At 47.1% G+C, this 17,164-nt stretch overlaps 1 pseudogene; it reads left to right on the top strand.

The window, feature by feature from the left end:
- The first annotated feature begins 380 nt into the window (after positions 1–380).
- Positions 381–481, top strand: LOC138074703 (U6 spliceosomal RNA; annotated as a pseudogene).
- The last annotated feature ends 16,683 nt before the right edge of the window (positions 482–17,164 follow it).

The raw sequence follows: 17,164 nt of genomic DNA, 5'->3' as shown, positions 1-17,164 counted from the left end.
AATAACACACCTCCAAATAATCCATGGGTCAAAAAAGAAATCAAAAGGGACAATAGAAAGTATTTTGGATGAAAAGAAAACACACAGATTATAATTTGCCATGAAACAATACATAAAAATTATAGCACCAAATACCTGTATTAGAAAAGAATAAAGAATAGTTCAGCGGTTAAGATTTTGTACTTCCGCTGCAGGGTGTGTGGATTCAATCCCTGGTCAGAGAACTAAGTTCCCACAGGATACAGCCAAAAAAAATCTTTTTAAAGAATAAGGATCTCAAACAAATGACTTTAGCTTTAATGTTAAGAAGTTGGGGTGCTCACTTCAGCAGCACATATACTAAAATTGGAACCATACAGGGCTTCCCAGGTGGCGCTAGTGGAAGAGAATCTGCCTGCCAACGCAGGAACAATACAGGGAAGATTAGCATGGCCCCTGGGTAAGGATGACAGGCAAATTGGTGAACGCATTCCATATTTAAAAGAAAAAGTGAAGGAAAGAAGAGAAAATTTAAAACCTAAGCAAATGAAAGAAAGGAGTATCAGTGGAAATCAATGAAATAGAAAACCTAAAAAATTAAGAAAAAAATCTATCAAACCAAAAGCTGCGTCTTTGAGAACACTAATGAAACTGATGAATCTCTGACTCCAGGATAACAGCTGGTCACAAGAAATACCAAGCTGTGATTAGAAGCCTGAAGTTTTCAGTCCTACTCCTCATCCTCCAGAGAGGGGAGAGAGGCTGGAAATGGAGTTAATTAAAATTGACCATGCCTACACGAGGAAGCCTCCATAAAATCCCAATAGCATGGGGTTCGGGGAGCTTGCAGGTTGGTGAACACATCCTCATCGTGGTAGAACAACGGTCCCCAGCTCCAAAGGGACAGAGACTCCTGTGCTCGGGGCCCTCCCAGACCTTGCCCCGTGTATCTCTGTATATCCTTAAAGAAACTGGTAACATATTTTTTTAAAAATTGATGAATCTCTAGCCAAATCAATCAGGGAAAAGAGGAAAGACAAAAAGTCATCAACATCAGGACTGAGAAAGTAACAAACCTCCATATTCTTAGGTATTAAGAAGATAATGAGGAAATATTGAAAACAACTCTATGCCAATAAATTTGACAACTTAAATGGACAAATTGCTTGAAAGACGCAAACTACCAAAGTTCATACAGAAAGAAATAGATAATGTGAATAATCCTATTTATTTTTATATTTATTAAGGAAATTTCCTTGTTTAAAATCTTCCCACAAAGAAACCCCAGCCCTGCATGTCTTGATTGATGAATTCTACCAAGTATTCAAGGAAGAAATAATACCAATTTTACACAAACTCTTCCAGATAACTGAAGACGAGGAAGTACCCCTAACTCATTCTATGAAGCTAGAATTACTCTGATACCAAAACAAGACAAAGGCATCATAAGAAAAGAAAACAAGGCCAAAATTCCTCACAAACATGGATACAAAAATTCTACACCAAAATTTAGCAAATTGAATTTTGCTATATATAAAAAGAATATATATATATACACATATATATATAAAGGATAAAATACCATGATCAAGTGAGATATAGCCAACAAAGGCAAAATTGGTCTAACATTTGAAAATCAATCAATATAATTCCCTACGTTATTAATAACAAATGTAAAAAGAAAAAGAGGTATTTTTAGATGTGGCAAAAGTATTTGATGAAATCCAACATACATTCCTGATTAAAAACCTTCAGCGAATCAGTAATAGAACAAACCTCCCCAGTCTGATAAAAGGCATCTACAAAAATAACTATGGTTAACAGCATACATAATGGTTAAAGTCTAAGGGCTTTCTGCCCAAGACTGGGAATGAGTGACATCCAAACTCATCACCTATTCTGATGATGGTACTAAAGTTTCCAGCCAGCGCAACAAGATAAGAAATAAAAGACATCCATATTAGAAAGAAGTGAAACCGCCTAGGCTTCCCTGGTGGCTCAGCGATAAAGAATCCACCTGCAGTGCAGGAGACATAGGAGACATGGGTTCTACCCCTGGGTCAGGAAGACCCCCTGGAGAAGGAAATGGCAACACGTTCCACCATTCTTTCCTGGGAAAAAATCCCACGGACAAAAGAGCCTGGCAGGCTACGGTCCAGAGGGTCTCAAAACAGTCAGACATGACTTAGTGACTAAACAAAACAAAGCAAAAAAAGAAAAACCACTGTCTCTATTCAGAGATGACATAATCATCGATGGAGAAAATTTGATGAAGTTCTCTAAAAGAGCTACTGGAAATGATAAGTGAATTCAACGAAGTTGCAGGATACAAGATCAATACACAAAATTCAATTGTATTTCTACTTATTAGCAATAAATAAGTAATGACAACAAAATAAATGACAATTACAGTAGTTTTAAAACCACGACGTAGGGGTAGATCTGATCAAAGACATGCAACATCTGTGCACTAAAAATTACAAAACCTGGCTGAGAAGAACTAAATAAGTGGAGAGATATATACAGTCATGGATCAGGGATGTTAAAATGCCAGTTCTTCCAAAGTGTCTATGGGATTCAATGCAATCCCAATCAGAACCCCAGCCAGCTTTTTAATAGATATTTACGAGCTTGTTCTAAAGTTTATGAATGTGAAAACGCAAAGGACCTTGAGGAGCTGAAAAACCTTGAAAAACAAAGTTGGAGGATTTATACTACCTGGTTTGAAGACTAATTGTCTAGCTAAAATAATTAAGACAGTGTGGAGTTTTTAAAAAGCAGACAAATAGATCAACAGAAAGGAACAGAGTGCAGAAATAGGCCTAGACATGTGTGTACACAGGGCTTCCCCAGCGGTATTAGTGGTCAAAGAACCTGCCTGCCAATGCAGGAGACTTAAGAGACTCCGGTTCAATCCCTGGCTGGGGAAGATCCCTATGGACAGAGGAGCCCAGTGGGCTACAATCCACACGGTCTCACAGAGTCGGACTCGACTGAAGTGACTTAGCACACACTCATATGTATACTACTGATTTTCAACAAGTGTGGAAAGGCAATTCAGTAGAGAAAAGATAGTCTTTTCAATAAATAATGCCAGAACAACTGGATATTTATATGCAAAAAAAAAAATCTAACAATCTATACCTCACACTACACACAGAAATCAAATTAAAATGGATCATAGGCTTAAATGTAAAACCTAAATTTATAAAACTTTTAGAAGAGAACATAGGAGAAAATCTTTGTGACCTTGGGTCAGACTGGGGTTTTGATTGGGATTGTATTGAAGCTATAGATCAACAGATACAATAGTAAAAGAAAAAATGATAAACTGAACTTCAACACAATTAAGGGGAATTGGAGAGCCTAACAAAATGCACCCGATTTTAGTACAGGCTGCCAAGTGCCGTGGGAGGATAGTGGGCATTAGTTGGTTACATTCCCGGCAATAAGTGCCCTCATCTCTGTCCTAAAAACGCTCCCTCTGGGAACCACCCCACTCCTACTTTGTAGGAGCCACGTGCTTGGATGAGATTGCTTTCACTCCGGTTCCAAGGTGATCTGCCTGGCATAATTTCATTGCTTGTACCACACACTGACTGATTCGGGAAGAGAAGCTCTAATATGAACTGGTGCATGGATTCTCTTATCCACTTTATGTCAGTCTAACCACAGTGGGGTTTAAGGCTTTTGCTCTATGGCTGGGGAAGAACACATTCTCTCTTTCTGCCCTTAAGTCAAGAAGGATGAATGCAGTCTTTATCGCTGCTGGCACCCATCTTGACTCCTTGAGAGAAGTTAATCTGAAAACAAAGCCAACAAGTCTGAAGAGGCCAGAATCTAGAGGATGAATGAGGAAAAGAGCCGCTGTCCTGATCAAACCATGCCTGAAGCTGTTACTTCTGAAATTCTTAGGCATCTGAGATAATAAATTCTCTTCATTATTTAAGTCCATTTGAATGGAATTTCCTCTTACTTGCATCTAAAAGCATCCTTATTGATATAGGAGCATAGAAGACACTCATTAATTTTGTCTGATAATACTGGAGAAGTCTTCCCAGAGGGGACATTATTCGACCTTTGATTTATAGGCTAAGTAGGCTTTCGCCAGCTAATAAGAGAAGTAAGAATGATCAGCTGACTCTGTTACCTTGAGGACAGCCTGACTTCCCTCCAACCCTGGAGCTGAGATCCTTTCCCTAAGTCCTCTATCCCCCTTGAATCTTCACCTTCTCACCTCCGTTTACCAGGCAGCAGCTTATTGCCAGTGGGGATATATTAAAGCTGACTCCTTCTGCCCAGGAAATGGAAAGAACCCAGGAGAATTAACTGGAAAAAACCTATTAAGCAACAAAGAACATACCCAGCTATCAAGTCATCTTCAGAATTCTAAATCATGCAAGTGGCCTTCTTGAATGGCTTTCCCTGCCTGTAAGAGCTCTCCACCTCGAGAGGACCTTGGAGACCAACGGGGTCTGGAATTTTCCTAGCCTGGGCACGCCTCATCCCTCTCCCCTGTGTGCCCTTCAGTCATGAGACTTTAACAACAAGATCCACTTAGCCATGAAACCCTCACATAATTACAAAGACTCCTTTCTCCTTTTGAGAAGCGAGCCTTTTCCCCTTGGGCTGAGATAAAAATCCAGCCTTTGATGTGGCCTCAGAGCTTCATGTTGATTAGAGTTCCTTCTTGGGCAGTGCTTTCCAGCACGTTATCTCATCCAAGCTGAGAACCAGCCAGGGATTCTGGGGCCCACATAGCAGATGAGGACCTGGGGTCTCCCAGAGATTAAATGGCTTGCTCAAGGTCACGCAGCTAGCACCTGGTGGGGGCCCATTCCTGGATCCCTGCACTGCCTCTCTTCTTACATGAATTCTCAGAAAAGCATCTCCACTGTGCCTACAGTCTGCTATGCGAACAGCAGCCAACCTCACCAGGGCAAGAACAGTGTTCTATCCTCCCATAAATCTAGGAATCCCCCGGTAGATCACGCCTTCCCTCATAGCTTAGTCAGTAAAGAACGTGTCTGCAGTGCAGGAGACCCAGGTTCAATTCCTGGGTCAGGAAGATCCCCTGGAGAAAGAAATGGCAACCCACTCCAGTATTCTTGCTTGGAGAATCCCATGGACAGAGGAGCCTGGTGGGCTACAGTCCATGGGGTCGCGAGAGTCGGACACAACAGCGACTAAACCAGCAGCCGGTACATCTTGACAGGGCGCGGCTGCCAAAGTGAGACCCTGGGCAGTCACTGGTTGCATCTGGGCCTCAAATCCCTCCACGTAAAGCGGACCTAGCTGCCTCACCAGCAGTGGGGACAGTCGCACAGGGCCACTGTGCTCCTCTGATGGACTGGCATTTACCCTCCACTGGCCTGAGAGCTGGCCGCGGTCAACAGTGCTGGAGCGGGCGTGGGTGCTGAGGGTTCCAGCCAACCACGTGCTCAGCAGGACGATGGAAGAAAGGAGTCAGGGGAGGGGTGGCTTCCTACCTGCCCCGTGGGAACCGGGGCAGAGCGTCCCCAAGGGCCGAAACCTGCACACCACTCTCAGAGTTTCCATCCTTCTCACACGAAGCCTCGCTTCCTTTCCCACACTGGTATCACCGCCCCAAGCCACCGCCTCCGTTGCCCAGCTTCACCCGGAACAATGGAACCTGGAGGCCTTCTAAAATTAGCCTCCAGCCCTGCCAGGCCTCCTGCCGCTGCCCAGGGTCACTGACTTCCTGAGCTGGGGACACGGGCCTGCTTGGTTCTCTTCCACTGCTCTCCCTCCCTCCTCGCCTGCCTCCTCCTGCCAGCTCTCAGGTGCAGAATTCACCTGGGCTCCCACCTCGTGCTCTCAACTAAGGCAGTGAGCGAGCGAACCGAGGAGTGGGACTGCTGGGCCTGGAAGAACAGAAGGCTTCCCTCCGACTCGACAGCTGGGCACAGCTGTAAGTCAGGCTCAGATGGGGGGCTTGCCTGGTGGTCCAGTGGCTAAGACTCCACACTCCCAAGACAGGGGGCCCAGGTTCGATCCCCGATCAGGGAACTAGACTCCACATCCACATGTGGCAACTAAGAGTTCGCTTGCTGCGACTGGAAGATTCCCCATGCTGCAACAAAAGACCCAGAGCAGCCAAATAATTTTTTTTTTTCATTTCCAGTGAGCCCCCGCATGCTCAGTGAGCCCCGTCTGCCTCCTCAGAATGACATTTCCCCAGACTCCAAAGTGATATACACTCTCCTCCTCTCACTCTTCACACCTCCCACATTCTCCTCCCACCCCTGCCACTTCATACCACCACCACGCCAATGCCCTTGCTTTCTACTTCCTGGGGAAAAACCTGGTGCAATCTGACAGGAACCCCCTCCTCTCCTTACCACAAACCACTGGCCTACTCACATCAAGACCGCCTGTCCGCTTCCCTTCTGTGAGGAGGGATAACATCCTAGGTCCATCCAGGGGCCTTGATTCCACGCGCCCCCGCTCCTCAAGAACATGGCTCCTGCCCAGGCCCTCAGACCTGCATCACGAGCTTCTCTTCTCCCAATGCCACCCATCAGCACGTAAACATGCTTCAGCATCTCATGTCCGTACACATCTTCCCACAGTCTCATGTCCCCTTCCAGGGGCTTGCCCCAAGCTTTCCTCCCCCTCCACGGCAAAACTGTTGGGCAGTAGCAGCAGCCCACACTCCACCCACTCATCCATCGTTCTTTCTCAACGTCCCCCACTAGGAAGCCAAGCTCCTTCCTACTTTCCGGCCTTTGCACATGCTGCTCCCCAATCTTTGCTCTTGTCCTTCAGAGCTCAGTTTATGTGCTTTTTTCCTCAGAAGTTCTTTTCTTAACCATTCAACCTCAACCAACCTCCTAGCAACCATCACATCTCCCTGTATTAATTCTCAGGATAACACTTAACTGTCTAGTAAGTAAACTGACTGTTGGGCTTCCCAGGTGGTGCTAGTGGTAAAGAATCCACCTGCTGATGCAAGAGGCATAAGAGACACGCGTTCGATCCCTGAGTCGGGAAGATCCCTTGAAGAAGGGAATGTCTACCCACTCCAGTATTCTTGCCTGGAGAATCCCATGGACAGAGGAGCCTGGTGGGCTACAGTCCATAAGGTTGAAGTGACCTCACACGCAGACTAACTGCTCGATCATTTTCTGCTTCTTCCTTTGTGATCCATCCCCCACTACAAGAATTAAACTCCACAACAGCAGAGGCCTTATCATTCTCATTCAGCACTGCACTTAGACAGTGCCTGGCACCTGATTAATAGGCAATGACTACGTGTTGATTGGCTGAATAAAGGTGTCCCGGACAAGCCTATTTCAATTTTTTAGAGGGATTTTTTAAGTTGTCAAGGTCATTATTAAAACTAGGTAATGGAAGATTGACGTGCAAATGGAGAGAAGCTGGGAGTAGAAGGGGCTTTAGGAAGCTGATGCCACAGGGGAGGCAAGAGGACATGCTGCCAAGACTGATCAAAGGCAACGGTCAAAGATATCCAGGGCTGGCAGGGGCAGGGAAACCAGCATTCTTGTGAACTGATAATGACACCATAAACTATGCAATGCTTCAAAAGACAAAAGATCATGGCATCCAGTCCCATCACTTCATGGCAAATAGATGGGGAAAGAATGGAAACAGTGACAGACTTTATTTTCTTGGATTTCAAAATCACTGTGGATGGTGACTGGAGCCATGAAATTAAAAGACACTAGCTCTTTGAAAAGAAAGCTATGACAAACCTAGACAGTGTATTAAAAAGCAGAGACATTACTTTGCCTACAAAGGTCCATATAGTGAAAGCTATGGTTTTCCCAGTAGTCATGTATGGATATTAGAGTTGGACAATAAAAAAAGGCTGAGCACCAAAGAATTGATGCCTTTCAATTGTGGTGCTGGAAAAGACTTTTGAGAGTCCCTTGGACAGCAAGGAGGTCAAACCTGTCAATCCTAAAGGAAATCAACCCTGAATATTCATTGGAAGGACTGATGCTGAAGCTGAAGCCCCAGTACTTTGGCCACCTGATGTGAAAAGCCGATTCATTAGAAAAGACCCTGATTTGGGAAAGATTGAGGGCAGGAGGAGAAGGGAGCAACACAATGAGATGGTTGGATGGCATCACCAACTCAATGGACATGAGTTTGAGCAAACTCTAGGAGATCATGAAGGACAGGGAACCCTGGCATGCCGCAGTCCATGGGGTCGCAAAGAGTCAGACACGACTGAGTGACTGAACAACAAATGCTTCTGGAGGCAACTTTGGTAGTATCTATTTAAAATATTAAATGTCTGTGTTCTCTGACCCAATATTTTCACTTCTGGGTGTTTATCCTGCAGACAAACTCTCACAAATGCATAAAGAGAAATGTATACAAAAACACTGCAGCACTGTTTATCATGGCAGAAACTTGGCCATAACTCAAATGTCCATAAATAGGGGACTGGTTACATAAACTATTGTACAGCTGCACAATAGACTTAAAAGAATGAGGCAGACTTATATGTATTTTCTAGAAATACATATAGTCCAATGGAGAGAAAAGCAAGTTGCGGAACAAGCCATATACACAATACTATCCTATTTTTGTTTTTAAAAAGAAATAAAATATGTTAAAATGTGTATAAAAATGTTGGAAGAGAATATACTAAACTGTTTGTGACAGTTATTTTGAGGGGATTCTGTATGCAGGGAGGTGCAATGTTTTAGATTTCATATTTCTGCAATGTGTTGGGTTTGTATATCCATACATTATTTCTGTGACCAGAAATTTTCTAATTTATTTGCTTCTTATTTCTGGCTGTGCTGGGTCTTCACTGCTGCTCAGGATACTCTAGTTGTGGTGCACAGGCGCCTCATTGCTGTGGCTTCTCTCGTTGCTGAGCACAGGCTCCAGAAATGCAGGCTTCAGTGGTTGCTGCACTCGGGCTCAGCAGTTTCAGTATACGGCTCTAGGGCGCCTGGGCTCAGAGGTTGCAGTTCACAGACTCTACAGCACAGGCTCAGTAGTTGTGGTGCACGGGCTTAGTTGCTCTGCAGCCTGCGGGATCTTCCCAGACCAGGGATCAAACCCGTGTCTCCTGCACTGGCATACGTCTATGCGTGCTAAGCCACTTCAGTCGTGTCCAACTCCGTGCGACCCTATGGACTGCAAGCCACCAGGCTCCTCTGTCCATGGGGATTCTCCCAGCAATGCCGTGCCCTCCTCCAGGGGATCTTCCTGACCCAGGGATTGAACCCGCGTCTCTTACATCTGCCTGCATTGGCAGCCAGATTCTTTACCACTGGGCCACCAGGGAAACCAGGGACCAGAAAATACTGAAGGCAAACAAGAGGTAATAAATGGCAGGCAGTTGAGCTAGGACAGCTGCAGAGGGAGTACAGAGAAGAGGGCAGGCAGGAGAGCTATTGATGAGACAAGAAGCTGTGCTGCAGATTCTAAGCCTAGGTGATGAGGAGAGCAAGGGCCCTAAACCAGGAGGGTAACACCTCACCACACGAGGACTGCAAAATGAGGTCGACCACATCTCCTGTAAATGACCCAAACTGCAACTGACTGGCTGCTGCCATTCTGGTCCTACATGCCTTTCTAGCCGCCCAGCACCGATGTGACAAAAGCCTTTGCTTCCCTTCCCCACTGCGCTGCAGAAACTAGGCTGCCAGCACCATTCTTAGACCTAGGCCAAGGAGCCCTGTCCTGGGACCTCCTGCACGCGTGCACACACACACGCATATACCCAAACACACACGCATACACAGAAATATTGTTAAAGAACACGAGTGACTCAGCAATTCCATTCCCTCTTAAGTGCATCTCCAAGAGAACAGAAACATACATCCACACAAAAGCTTGTACATGGATGTTCACTGCGGCATGGTTCACAATAGCCACAAGAAGTGGAAACAGTCCAAATGTCCATCAACAGGAAACTGGGTAAACAAAATGTGGTCTCTCCAAACACTGGAATCTCATTCAGTCACAGAAAGGAATGACGTGCTGATACATGCTTCAGCTTGGACAAGCCTTGAAAACATTATGCTAAGTAAAAAAAGTCAGCCACAAAAAGGCACATCTTATGATTCTGTTTATATATAATGTACAAAATAGGCAAACTCATACAGAAGGAAGTAGACTAGTAGTTGCCAGGGACTTGGGAGAGGGGAGAAGGAGAGGCGACAGCTCATGGGTGCAGTATGTCTTTAGTAGTTGATAAAAAAAAAAAAAAGACACTGAAATTGGTGCTAATGGTTGCACAACTGTGTGAACATACTAAAAACCACTGACCTATTCATCGAAATGGGTGAGTGGTATGGTATGTAGATACTGTTAGAACACAGCTGTTAATAATAAACATACACACAGACACACACAGACACCTCCCTTTCTCAGAAGCGTAGCTCAGGGCACACACAAGTGCAGCGCGCAACCCTAAACATCCTCTGTTGTGACCCATGTTCTTCCATGTCTCTGGCCCCATGGCTTCCTGTCAAAGACACCTAAGCCAAGGGTCAGGACAAGGTGTGGCCATGGCGCAGCCAGGGCTAGAGATGGACCTGCTTTAGAAGGCAAGGCAGAGTCCTGAGGAAGTCTTCAGCAAATGAAAAGAAAAAGCAATCCATTTGCTGGATCCTTCCTTTTAGATCATGTAACAATATATCCTTTCCCAGGAAGGGGGTGTTGATGTTCTTGCTTCTCTTCCTGTTTCAATCATAAAGTATTCAGGAATGAGCGGAGTATTCACAACTCTTGCATGTGATTTTTGAGAAATATTTTCAATATCAAATCATTCGTATTACTCCTCGATTTGTAAATGTGGAGGTCTAGATGGAAATGCATACAGCTTGGTACTGATTCTTTACCTTGGCCACCAGAAGAATCCTGAATACTAGAGCTGGAAATAGTTTTATACTTATAAAAGCATGTAATAAGATTCAACTGATGGCCTAGTGGTTAGGATTTCAAGCTTTCACTGTGTGGCCTGGGTTCAATCCCAGGTCAGGGCACTAAGATCCCACAAGTCAAGGTGTAGCCAAAGAAAAAAAAAGATTTAACCAAACTTTCATAAAATAAAAATTTAAGTCATCAGCTTTATTCAAAATATTTGCTTTACATTTTTATATTTTTCTATTTGAATTAGTAGTGTGCATTTTAATAGATGATTTTTGGAAGAAAGGGCCTTTCTTTGAAAATAAATGGTAATCAATTTTCACTTGATAGTGTTTTACATTTGCTTCAATTCACATTGAATTAATGAAACAATTCAAGGTCTGCACTTTTTGGAAAGTGTTCTTTGTGCTTTTATTCTTTAGTTCATTGCTATCAACAGCACACAAACTAGGGAAAATCTTGACCAAATCGATACAATTAGTGATTTTATTAAAATAAAGACAAGAAAAATCAGTTCCATGGAAATTATATAATAATTTATGAATGGTATTTGTCTTTATTACTTATCCAGTCATCTCTGGCCCATTAACAAAACACCCGGACAGGCACAAAATTAAATTCAATCAGTTTTGATTATGTTGCCAACTTTGAGCTACATATTTCCTAGTTTTGTTGTTATAAAGTTATATTTGCCAAAGTAGAAGGTTACAAGGTATTTTATTGTTTATAAAGAAAACAGTTTGTGTTCCTTATAACTTTTAAATATTTGGCCATGTAATATTATGCAGGCCTCTCACCCCAGCCCCACAAACCCGATGGGCAGGCCCACTGGCTGTGCCTTCAGACTCTGAGGGTGATGGAAGACAAGCATACAGAGGATAAACAACCCCAGCTACCAGAGAAGGGGCCACTCCCAGGGCCCACAGGCCCTCCATAACACACTCCCAGCCCACCTGCAGAGGGGAAAAAGATGACTCCCCCATAGCCAGCCAGATATCTGCCTTCCTTAGCCAGGAGCATCTGCTTCCTGGGGTGATGGGCCCTTGGGAGAAACCCCAGGCTACCAAGAGAGGGTGCTCCTGCTCTATGACCCCAGAGACAGCAGAACACACTGTTTCCCCATTCATTACCTCATCGGACAGACGCAGAGTCCCCGGCCTCATGCTGCCTTCAGCCTAGTGAGGGACACCACGGTCACACGCCTAGAGGACCTGCAGCCCGTCCAATCCAGGTGGGATGCACCAGGGCCAGACTGCTCTGGCTTCAGTCTCCCCTCCCGGAGAGGTGTGGGGACCATGCATCCTGCCAGCCGGTCTTCACTCGGCTCTGGATGCCCCACGGACTACTGGCCCAACAAGAACACTCAACACAAGAACAAGCAGCAGTCTGCTGCTCAGGGTCCCCCATATTCACAAAGATTCAAGAAACACTTCTCCCTGCAACTGCCCGCCACCCACCCCAACCACCACCCCTGAAAGTAAGAAAGTCTCAGAGGCAGAGCTCTGACTCAACTATATGCAAAAGTTGCTATTACCAAACAGAATGACTGGACAGCTGGGAACGCACTCAAGGACCCCATGACTTCACTTCTCCCTGAGAACAATGGGTAAATGCTTACGTTACACGCATATAATGAAGGGACTGCTTTGGGCAATTTTTCTGAAACAAAGGAACTGCCTGCTCCAAAAAGAATTGAAGTCATCACTTCTAAAGACCAAAACTTCTTGTGACCTTTTCCAGAGAGCTTTTCATCAAGGTTTCAAAAGTCTGAGAGATCCGTCTCAGCCTGAGCACCCTGCTCGAGTTTGAGCAACGGAACACAGAAGGGAAGGAGCAGACTTGGAGGGGTGTGACAAGGCTGGTTTGAGTATAACTAGTGGCATGTGTAGCGAGGCAGGAAACTTTGGGAGTCACCCACATCAAGATGAGCTCACCAAGGGAAGAGGGGAAGAGAGAGAACAGAAGGCGAGGGCCTGAAGGACACCTGTATTTCTAGGACAAGAGGAGAGGGGGAGTCAGAAATAGAAGAGGCAGGAGCAGAGCGGCAGGAGAACCAAGAAAAGTGAATTCGAGAGAGAGGGAGTGGGTGGGCGTCTCCGCAGATGCAGGCGGGCCAGGAGTGAGAACTGAAGACATGTGTCCACGGTGGGTGACCTGTGAGAAGCCGTTTCAGAAGAGATGGGAGCGGAGGTCCAATTGCAGGGTGTGAAGGACTAAAAGGAAGAGAAAACTGAGATGGTGACTGAGGGGTCAGCAGACGGAACGGAAGCTGTTTTAGGACAGGCGAAGGTGGAGAAAACTGGGAAATCCAACAGAAAGGAGTTAACTGAGGCAGCCAAGGCCTCGATGGAGGGATGGAGGGGAGTGTTTCACTAGTGGGGAGTGAAACACTGCAGAGAACCAGGGGCAGGCCCTCCACCCCCGAGGCAGGAGGGACAGAAGGAGAAGGATGGAGTTGAGGGGGGAGGGGACACAGGTTGGGGCTCAGCCACTGTGACTGCTGCCACCTCCCCAGCCTGGGAAACCAAGGTCAGCATGGCTGAGCCACCACTGTGGGTCTGGCATCTGAGCTAAAGGACCCGTACGCCCAAGAGCCCAGGCACTTCCATGGCCATAATAAATACCTCCTGACCAACCATGGTTCACGCTCTCATTCACTTATTTGACAATACTGGGATTCCCTGGTAGCTCAGACTGTGAAGAATCTGCCTGCAATGCAGGAGACCCAGGTTCGATCCCTGGGTCGGGAAGATTCCCTGGAGAAGGGAATGGCTACCCACACCAGTATTCTTGCCTGGAGAACTCCATGGACAGAGGAGCCTGGCGGGCTACAGTCTATAGCGTCACACAAAGTCAGACACAAGCAACACTCACTTTCTTCACCATCCCCTACTCTGTGATGGGTACTTCACTGAATGCTGGAAGTTACAAAAATCAGAGGGACCCGGGCTTGCCCTCACAACGCTCAGAGAGCAGCAGGGAGCAAGATGAAGCAGACCTTCACACAGTGTGGTAAGGCTAGACAGAAGGGGATGTGGAATTCCAGAGCAGGGACATCTCACCTTAGGGAGGAAGCACGTCAGGGAGAAAGCAACACATAGGCTAAGAACCAAGGCCGGAGGAGGAAGGAGCCAAGAGAACAGCAAGGGCAGTGGTGTTCCAGGCAGAGGGTACAGAGCGCTCAAAGACACAGAAGTGAGCAAGACCCGGTGATGCCAAGAACCGGGATCCGAAAGGTCAGGGTGGCTGAGAGCAGAGCATGGAGCAGTCATTCAAGGGATGGGGCTGAAGCCACAGGAACAGGGCTTGCCTGAGATATTTAGCAAAAGAAAAAAAACAGAATCAAATAAAATAATTACCTGATTACAAGTACAGCCTCCACAGGTCACTATATCCTGGGACCAAGACAACTGTGTACATTGTGTGCTGAATAAAATCCATAACCCTTGCCAGCGGGTGGCGGGGAGGGAGGGAATTGCTGCAGTGATTAAATCAGTGACTATCAGAAATGTGAAAGAAAGGGAGGGAGGGAGGGATGGAGAGAGGAAGGGAAGAAGGAAGGACAGAGCCTGTACCAGCTTGGCTTAAAGGAAGCTGAAAATAACTGACTTTTTTTTTTTTTAGCTGATCAGGTTTAGTCCCATCGATGTCATGAAAGCAAGGCCTCTGAAGAAGGATTGACAGAGGGAAATGTGGTCTGAACAAGCCCTGAACTGCACCTGACTTCTGCTTGTACCATCTTGAGTGTGGTCCTCCCAAATGTGTGGGTTATCAATTGAAAAACCTCTATAGTTTCCGAGCCAGAGGGAGAAGGGGTCGGCATCCTGGGGTGTGCTGAGAAGCTGCTCAGGGCCCCAGAGACACCAAAGAGCACAGCTGAGCCTTCTCCAGGGCTGATTTGAGTTTGAGCACTCCCTCCAGGTTCAAGGTGGGCTCAGACCATCCACTAGTGAGCCCACCCTGAGGGCCCAGTCCCAGTGCAGGTGGGAGAAGCTTCTGGGAAGGTCTAAGAACCCTGGAGAACCTGCCAGGGGGCCCTTGCAAGTCAGGGTCTGCACTTGTGGAGGAAACAAAGGAAGGGAGAGAGGGAAGGGAGAGAGGGAACAAGGACCAGAGGCAGGTGTGGTGAGCCCCAGGCAAGCCAGCCTGATATTTTTCTCTTTCTCTCTTTTCTTTTTTTTTGGTCTGGGCCACATCCTTGTGGCCACATGCAGGCTCTTCGTTGCAGCGGGCAGGATCTAGTTCCCCAACCAGGGACTGAACCTGGGCCCCTGCATTGGGAGTGTGGAGTCTCCCCCACCCGGGGAAGTCCTGTGTTTTCCTTTATTTCTTAGTAGGAATTGCCTTTCCAGAAAAGGAAAGTTTAGCTTACACATACCAAAGGGAAAGGTAGAGGGGAGAAAAAAAAAAAACAACCTAAAAATGGAATAGAAGCTCCATTCCAGGCCCAACTCACTGGCTGCTGGCTGTGTGGTTTGGCGGGAGGGGGGAAAGGAAGAAGTCTCAGGAACTGGGCTCCCAGGGGGTAACCCAAGCACAGTGCCACCTGCACAGCCTCCGCAGTGAGTAGCAAAGCTGGGGATCAAAGCTCAGAAAGTGACCCAACCAGCTCAAGGTTCCACAGCTGGATAATGACAGGTGGGGTTCAAACCTGATGACAGGCCGGGCCTGCTAAGCAAAGTCACTCACCTTTCTATGTCCCTGTTTTTTCTGTTTTAAAATGGAAACAGTAAGAAAGCGACCTCAAGAATGGAATGAAATAATATGCGAAAACACACATGGTAAACTGTAAAGCCTGATGCCCCTGTTACTGTCCTCCCCATGCCCCCTCCCCCTGCTGGGGCACGATCTGAGCCACTCCCCTCCCTGCTCCCCGCTCCCCACCTCACAGAGGGCAGGTGTTGAGAATGACTCTGCCAAACCGAGCCAAGGTCTGGACTCCCTGCCCTTCCTGGCTTGCTTGGCCAATACTCAACAGGATTCATCACAGTTCCTGGAACACTGCAGATCTGCTAGAACAAGGATGTCCAGCCCTGGCCAGCTGTCCTGGAGCCTCCAAACCATCTTGTAGGACCAGCCAGCCACGGCAGCTGGAGACCTGATGTGCCAAGAGTACTGCTGGCTCAGGACTGGGTGTGCCTGGAAATTCACCAGAGCCGTCACGACGCAGGGACATTGCTGGGAAGGTCTCCACCTGGGAGACACTGTCTACGCCCAGGTGGAAAGCAGCCGTGGTGCCGGGCAGGGCCCTCTGCCTTCAGAACCCCAGCCCCAGCCTCGGAGGAAGGCAGGTCCGGGTCTACACCCATCTCTCCCCTCCTTGTCCCTCGCACGCCACGCGCGTTCCCTCCTGGGAAGCGGCCTCTGTGGCCTCCTCGTCCTGGTACAGCTTGATTCATCTAAACAGAACACGCCAGGTGGTGTAGACAGGTGGCCCAGCCTCCTCAGGGAAGTCTGGAAAAACCCAGGAAGCAGGCCGAGCTCCCAAGAGCTCAAGCTGGGCTTTCTCTGCCAGCCTCTGATAAAGGGCACAAGGCTCACGCACCCTCAGGGACACAAAGGGCAGGGGACAAGCCCTGGGTGGGGAGTCAGGAGCCCTGGGGCCTGGGGCTGGCATTGCCAGGATTACTGTATCACCTTGAGCAAAGCACTTCCTCTTGCTAGTCCTCAGTCTCCTCATCTGTAAGCGAAGGGTCTGAAACTAGATCATTGAGGCCCATTATAACACTTGCTTTCTATCCATCACATATCGTGGTCACCCTCAGAAAGCCTCATACGGTCCCCAACACAGACGCTTCACAGGCCCTGAAACTGGACGTCATTTGAGTCAGAAATTGTTACTCACTCAGTCATGTCTGACTCTTTGCAACCCCATGGACTGCAGCCCGGGCGCCTCTGTCCACAGAATTCTCCAGGCAAGAATACTGGAGTGGTTTGCCATGCCCTCCTCCAGGGGATCTTCCCAACTCAGGGATCGAAGGCAGGTCTCCTGCATTGCAGGTAGATTCTTTACCATCTGAGCCACCGGGAAGCCAAACAAGAACAGGCGGCAGGTCCACCTCTCACCTCCTGGGGGAGCCCTCACCGCCCTCAGCTGAGGCTCCCGAGGAACACAACTTCCGGCAGCACTCTCCCTGAACCCACCTAGAAGAAACTCTAAACTGTAAAGGGGAGCTCATTGCTTCATTCGCCTGTCAGACAATGAGGCTCCGTGCAGATCCTGAATTAGGTCACTAAAGTGACAGCTGTTCATCCAAAATATAATAAATTTGCCTCCTTGTCACTTGTTCATCAGGTCACAAGG

This window comes from Capricornis sumatraensis, chromosome 2 (genome assembly GCF_032405125.1).
Source record: "Capricornis sumatraensis isolate serow.1 chromosome 2, serow.2, whole genome shotgun sequence".
Taxonomy (NCBI): Eukaryota; Metazoa; Chordata; class Mammalia; order Artiodactyla; family Bovidae; genus Capricornis; species Capricornis sumatraensis.
This window is presented reverse-complemented; position numbering and strand designations above follow the sequence as displayed.